This window comes from Macrotis lagotis, chromosome 1 (assembly GCF_037893015.1).
Source record: "Macrotis lagotis isolate mMagLag1 chromosome 1, bilby.v1.9.chrom.fasta, whole genome shotgun sequence".
NCBI classification, from domain to species: domain Eukaryota; kingdom Metazoa; phylum Chordata; class Mammalia; order Peramelemorphia; family Peramelidae; genus Macrotis; species Macrotis lagotis.
The window spans coordinates 662,206,186-662,213,472 of NC_133658.1; positions in this window are offsets into that span (position 1 = coordinate 662,206,186).

Consider the following 7,287-nt stretch of genomic DNA (forward strand, 5'->3'; position numbering starts at 1 on the left):
ACTAGTTAACTTAACCATGTGGTGCTAATTCTAGAAATGCACACTTCCTAGATAAATATATAAACAAATATAGAGATAAATGATCTTTTGCAGTAATTAATTTTTGCTTGAAAGGTAGTGCCATGTAAGCTTTGATTATGAACTAAAATAAGTCTTCTCATTGATAGTTTAAGGGGGAATCCTTCAAGCTCTTGTTGAGAACTGAACACTCATTGGTAGCCCTGGCCAGACTGAAAAAAAGTAGTAAAAAACACTGTTCAACCCAAAAAGCTGTGTCCCAACTTAGGGAAATTCAGGGTGTCCTACCAAAAATGGTAACCTTTTTGCTATGATTAATTCACTCTGCACACCTCTTCTCTGGCAAATTCCCAGGGCAGAAGTGGTGTAATATGGAAAGGTCAGCTATAAATTTAATATGGTCTAATTTGGAAGAGATAGGTTTGGAGAAGGAGTTTCTCACCTTTCAGAAGTCCCAGAAAGCCCAGGCTCAGAATTGAGTTGCTATGTGATCGATCATCAAAATGTTGATGGGGAAAAATTTACCCTTAGGGCAACTTAAAAATCAGGTTCATTTGTGGTGAAAAACACACCAATTTCTCAGACTCAAGAGGGTAAGAAAAAAACTTAGATTTTAATTCACAGGTTGAACAAACAATTTATAATTTATCTCCCAAAATTCACAGTTTAAGTTTTATGGAACAGAAGCAAGATACTGCTTGCTAGAAGTTAGAAGTGGGTGGGAGAATTGGGGGAATCATGTTCCAGCAGGATGGGCTATCTTCATAGCAGAACAAGCAGCATGATTAGTAAACAAAATAAGTAATAGAGAAGGGTAAAGGGTAGGAGAGTTTGGGAGATGATACTCCCTCCAGAGCAGGTTGCCCTCCAAAGGAAGGCCAATCTGGCCCCTATGTTCCTACTAACACTAGCAATCAAAGGAATAAATGGAGATTTCCTTAGATTGATAAGTAATATTTATCTAAAACCATCAACAATCTTTATCTTATTGAAATGAGTTGTTGGAGAAGGTAAAAGACTTCCCAATACAATCATGGGTGAAGCAAGAATGCCCATAATCACCACTATTATTTAATATTGAATTAGAAATTCTAGTTAAAGGAATGAGAAAAGAAAAAGAAATGAAGGGAATTAGAATTGGCAATGAAAAAAAAACCCCAGAACTATCACTTTGTGGAAGATATGATGTTATAATTAGTAAATCCTGGAAAATCAGTTTAGGAGACCTACTTGTGATTATTGACAATTTTACAAAGTTGCAAAATATAAAATAAATTCATATAAATAACCAGCATTTTGATACAACGCCAACAAAGTCTAGCAGCAAGGGCTAGAAAGAGAAATTCAATTTAAATTAACTGTAGACAATATAAGATACTTGGAAGTCTACTTGTCAAGACAAATTTAGTTCTATATGAAAACAACTATAAAACACTTTTCACACAAAGTCATATCTAAACAATTAGAAAAAAATATAAATTGCTCTCAGGTAGGCTGAACCAATATTATAAAAATGATAATTCTATTCAATTTAATATATTTATTCCATGCTATACAAATCAAAATATTGAAAAATATTTTATAGATCTAGAAAAATATAATTAAAAAAATCATCTGGAAGAACAAAAGCTCAAGAATATCAAGGAAATAAATAAAATAAATGCAAAAGTAGTTGGCTTATCAGTACCAATTTCATAATATGATAAAGCAGTAATTATCAAAGCAACCTAGTATTGTCTAAGAAATACAGTAGAGGATCAATTGAATTAATTACTTCCAAATTATATTATCATAAAGGACTTAGCAATCTTATATAAAATAAACTCAAAGATCCAAGATTTTGGAACAAAAAATCATTATTTAATAAAAGCTGAAGGGAACACTAGAAAACAGTATGAGAGAAACTAGGTATAGACCAACAACTCCCACTGTATACTCATCTAAGCTCAAAATGTGTATGAGATTTATACCTAAAGGGTAATACTATAAGAAAATTAAGGCAACATGAAAGTTTAGCATGATTGTGAATTATAAGCTATATCACACGGCTTGTTGTTTTGGGAAGGGGGAAGAAAATATAGGGAAAGAGACAATTTTTCAAAAATGAATATTGAAACAATATTTCCATGTAATTGGGAGGAAAAGTACTATTAATGTTGCAAAAGAGAACATGGACTAGTTTATCAGATTTACGGATAAGAAAGAATACAGTACCAAAGAAGATATAGAAAATATTATAAATGTAAAACAATTTATTTTGATTATATAAAATGTAAAAGTATTTTGCAAAACAAAATCAAGGCAACTGAAATTATAAGGAAAGCAAAATAACTAAGAAAAATTTTGCAACTAGTAGTTCTGAAAAGTCTTGCTTCTAAATCTATAGAAGATTCAGTCATATTTTTAATAATACAAGTCATTCTGCAATTGTTAATGGTCAAAGGATATGAACAGGCAGTTTGCAGAAAAAGAATATAGAGTTACATATAGCTTATTAAATATTTTTATTCACTATTTTGTAGAGATATGTGAATTAAAGTAATTCCAAACTACCCCCCTCACACCAATCAGAGTGACTAATATGACAAAAATATTTTTGTTGGAGGTTAAAGGGAATGTGGGAAAACTGGGACACTAATTCACTGTTCATGGATTTGTGAGTTTATTCAACCATTCTATAGAACAATTGGTAGCTATTCACAAAGGACTACAAAATTCAAACCCTTTGATTCAACAATACCACTAATAAGTCTATGTCCCAAAGACATAAACAAAAATTGGACAAGGCCTATTTGTACAATATATTGGCAGTAGCTCTTTTTGTGGTGGATAAGATTTAGAAATTAAAGAAATACCTATCAGTGGGGGAATGGTCAAACAAGTTTAGCATATGGTTGTAATGAACTATTATTGTGCTATAAGAAATGATAAGTAGGATGATTAAGAAAAAAATAAACATGGAAAGACCTAATAAACTTATGCAATAGTGCGGTGAATAGAACGAGGGTTACATTGTAGTCAGTAAAAGCAATATATTTCAATAAAGAACTGTGAATGACTTAGCTATTTTCAAAAAGACAATAATTCAAGAAATTCCCAAAGGACTTCTCATGAAGTATGCTATCCACCTCAAGAGAAAGAACTGATTTTGATTGGATATTGAAGAATACTATGTTTCACTTTCTTTCATTTTTTCCCCTCTTATTCAAGTTACCCTGTACAAAATGATAGTATGGAAATATTTTACATAATAACAAACGAAGAGTAGAGTAGTGAAGTCATAACTTATAAATATATATATATATATATATATATATATATATATTTTTTGAAATTTTTAAAATGTGAATTTATGGTATAAAACAATTCCATAATATAGTATAATAAAAAGATAATTGCAGATGCAACTGCAATTCTACTTTGCCCAACTTTTTCTTCCTTTCAAATACAGAACAAAATCATCATATAATCTTTTCCCTTCCCCCAGTCCTAGAGATGGCTATCTATCTATCTATCTATCTATCTATCTATCTATCTATCTATCTATCTATCTTTCAGTATATATATATATATATATATATATATATAAAATTCAATATATTGTTGATAACTTTAATGTTCTCTTGGTTCTGCTCAATTCAATATTTATTATTTTGTGAAAATTTTTCCATTTTTTTTCTAAAATTAATTGCATTCCTAATTTCTTATATCACAGAACTATTCCATCACAATCATATACCAGAACTTGTTTAGCCATTTTCTAATTGCTGGGCATTCCTGTAATTTCCAGTTCCTTGATATCACAAAGAGAGTTGCTATAAATATTGTGGAAGTCTAGGTCCTATTCCTTTTTTACTAATAATTTTGGGAAATAGATGAAATATTGGTTTTGCTGGGTCAAAGGGTATAGGTAGTTTATTAACTCATTAGGCATAATTCTAAATTTTTCACCAAAATAATTGGGTTATTTCATAATTATGTCAACAATGAATTAGTGTCCCCATTTTTCAACATTTCCTCAACATTTGTTACTTTCCACCTCTATTTAGCTAAATAGGCATAAAAAGATAATTCAAAATTGTTTAAATCTACATTTCTTTCATCAATAATTATTTAGAGCATTTTATATTTATATATTTTTAAATATGAAACCTTTATCTATTATATAGTCTATATTTTTTCATTTTTCTGCTTTCCTCCTGATCTTAATTCTATTTTTTGTATAAAACCTTCATCATCAATTTAATTGAAATGATCTATTTTATGCCTACCTTTTCTCTCTATAACTTATTTATTCATAAATTGCTTTCTAATCCCTAAATCTGACAAGAAATATGTTCCATGTTCTTCTAATTTTCTTGTAAAATCTTTCTTTACATACAGGTCACATAATCATCTTGATCTTATAGTGCAAAATGGTGTGGGGTATTGGTCCATTACCAGCTTCTTCAATATTGTATTCTAGTTTTCCCCAATTGTTACCAAATAAAGTATTTTAATCCTAAATATCTTTACATCTGTCAAATATTAGGTTTATTTATTGATATAAAAATGTATGTCTTAAATTGAATGTATAATTTTAAAAATATTTCTTATTTTTATAGCTATATTAAGAAATCCAAGTTTATATTTTGTTTTTTTTTTTTTTACTTTTCTACGGCAGAAACTAAAAGAATCACATGAATTCTTTGAGGCAGATAAACTATTTAAGAGGGAAAGTAAATTGGATCAAGGGTTCTTTGTGCTATGATATTCTGAATAGAGAAACATAACTAAATATGATGAAGTCTCCTCCTTTGTTCCATTGAATTTCAATTGTTATTTGCACCAATTAGAGATGAGACAAGGAGAATCTCAGTTCAACTTTACTACACTACTGGAAATATTAATATTATTTGGTAAAGATTCAAACTTATTTTATTGTTTTAAATTATTGTAATTTTTTTCAATTAATAAGAATGTATTTTCTTACCCCTTCATCTTCCCCACTGGGAAAAAACTTTTTAAAATAAAAATTATCTTTCTAATAAATATTCATAATCAAACAACCAACAAATTAGAGTTCTCTTTACCTATGCCCCCCCACATCTCAAATTCCATACCTAGGATCCATTATTCTCTGATTCAGAGCATCCATATTTAGATAGATATCTGAAATAAGTTCTATTGGTGAGTCCAGGAAAAATTTACAGGGACTGAATTAACAGGTAAAATTTGAAGGGACTGAATAATACAGGTTATGCCAAAAACAACTTTATGAGCTTTGACCTTTAATAAATTTATTCATTAAAATTTTTTAATTTCTTATTTTTTTATATTGATGGCACTGTTTTTGTGGTGGCTAAGAATTGGAAATTAAAGAAATGCTTATCAGGTATATATATCGACAAGCAGAGAGGATGCAGATTTAGAGAAAAGGGGGAAATACAGTTTTTAATCCTCTATTAGGGAAAATTACAGTGGATATGGAAAAAAGTAGTAAATAAATTACAGGAAGGGAAATAAATGAATGTGGAAACAAAGGACAAAGAGGTAGATCCTTGCCCTGTTACTTGCTATTTTCATGACCTTGAACATTTTTTGGAATCACTGTTTGCATCAGTTTTCTAAATTGTATAATTAAGTTAAATAAATATCTCTAAGGTTTCTTCCAGTTCTAAGGTTATAAATAAAACATAATACAACATGATATATATATATATATATATATATATATATATATATATATATATATATATATTACAGTTTTATATTTAAGTTCTTTAAATTATACTATTCCATTGATATCTTAAAAGAATTCTGTGAGATAGAGCTTAAATATAATATTATATCCATGGAGCAAATGAGAAAGCATGTTTGGGGGGTAAATTTCTTTTCCATTATTATGTGGCAGAAAAATGTCTATCATAGGATTCAAACCCATGACTTCTGACTCCAGAACCAGAAGTCTTTCAGCTTAAGAAAGACAGAGTACAAAGATAAAATTGACTCAAGTAATTTGTCTTTTTGAAGAAAAAGATAACTCCTACAAAACAGCTAAGGAATGTTTCATATATATATATATATATATATATATATATATATATATATATATATATATATATAAATAGTTAAATAGTAAGTATATACAAATGTTCATATGGATGTACATATTATGGTTGTTGTTTGCATTTCATTTTCAAAGAAGATCATGATATCAGAGAGGAGATGCCATGATACGTTAGTTAATAGCACTTAAATGAAGGAGGACTCTACAATATTACCAGTCTCCATTTCGTTTCCAGAGCCATCTGGATCCAGAGACAAGATATGGATCAGGATGATTGGACATGGCCATGACTGCATGGGAGTCCTTCAATCTTTTAAGTAAAGCATTTTAACAGGTCTCAGTTTGGCTGAGGCAATGCCATTCAGTGATCAAGACTAATCAAAGAAAAAATGAGACAATTTAACTTAGACAAAAACAAAACAAAACAATAATATAATAAAGAAATATAAAGAAGGTAGAGAAGGAGAAAGGATCACAATCATAATAATCAACACTTTAATTGAAAAGCTTTTCAAAATATGAAAAATGAAAATGATTGTTTGAATATGATTTCAATATTCCTATAAATCTTATAATGAAAATATGATTCAACATTTAAAAAGTTTCTCAAAGATATCTATCTAGAGTAACAGTAATTCCAAAATTAGGGGACTGGTGTGACTAAGTCCCGGATCTTCTATGATCTATCTGTGTGATATTAGAAAGGTCAAAATTCATCAAACTGTTAGAGAACTGTGACCATTTTGAATCAGTTATATTAAAGTAACACTCATTTTATGGAACATGCATCTATGGTTGACAGGTGCTATATTCATTTTACCAGACAACTTATTTACTCTAAATGTTTTCTGTTCAATTAGAAATATTGACAAATGGCTTAGAAAAACATATCATTCCATGTAAATCAAAATATATGGTTCAAGGCAAAATTTCACAATTACAGGCTACAATGAAAATTCTAAGAAACATTGTATTCTAAAATATCAACTGTTCATGGAATTTTTTGTATTATTTAAATATTCTTAGAATCCATAGACCTTAGTTTTTCTTCTTTCTTATGGGAATAAAAAATAAATAAGGTTTTTGAACTCTTATGAGGAAAAGTTGGAAGGGATATTATTAATAGTTATGCTATGCATGAAGCTTCTCAAATTTTTCAGTTTTTAGTAGAAAATGGTTTAACTTTGAGGCTAGAAAACTTCTACATTTCTGAACACTTA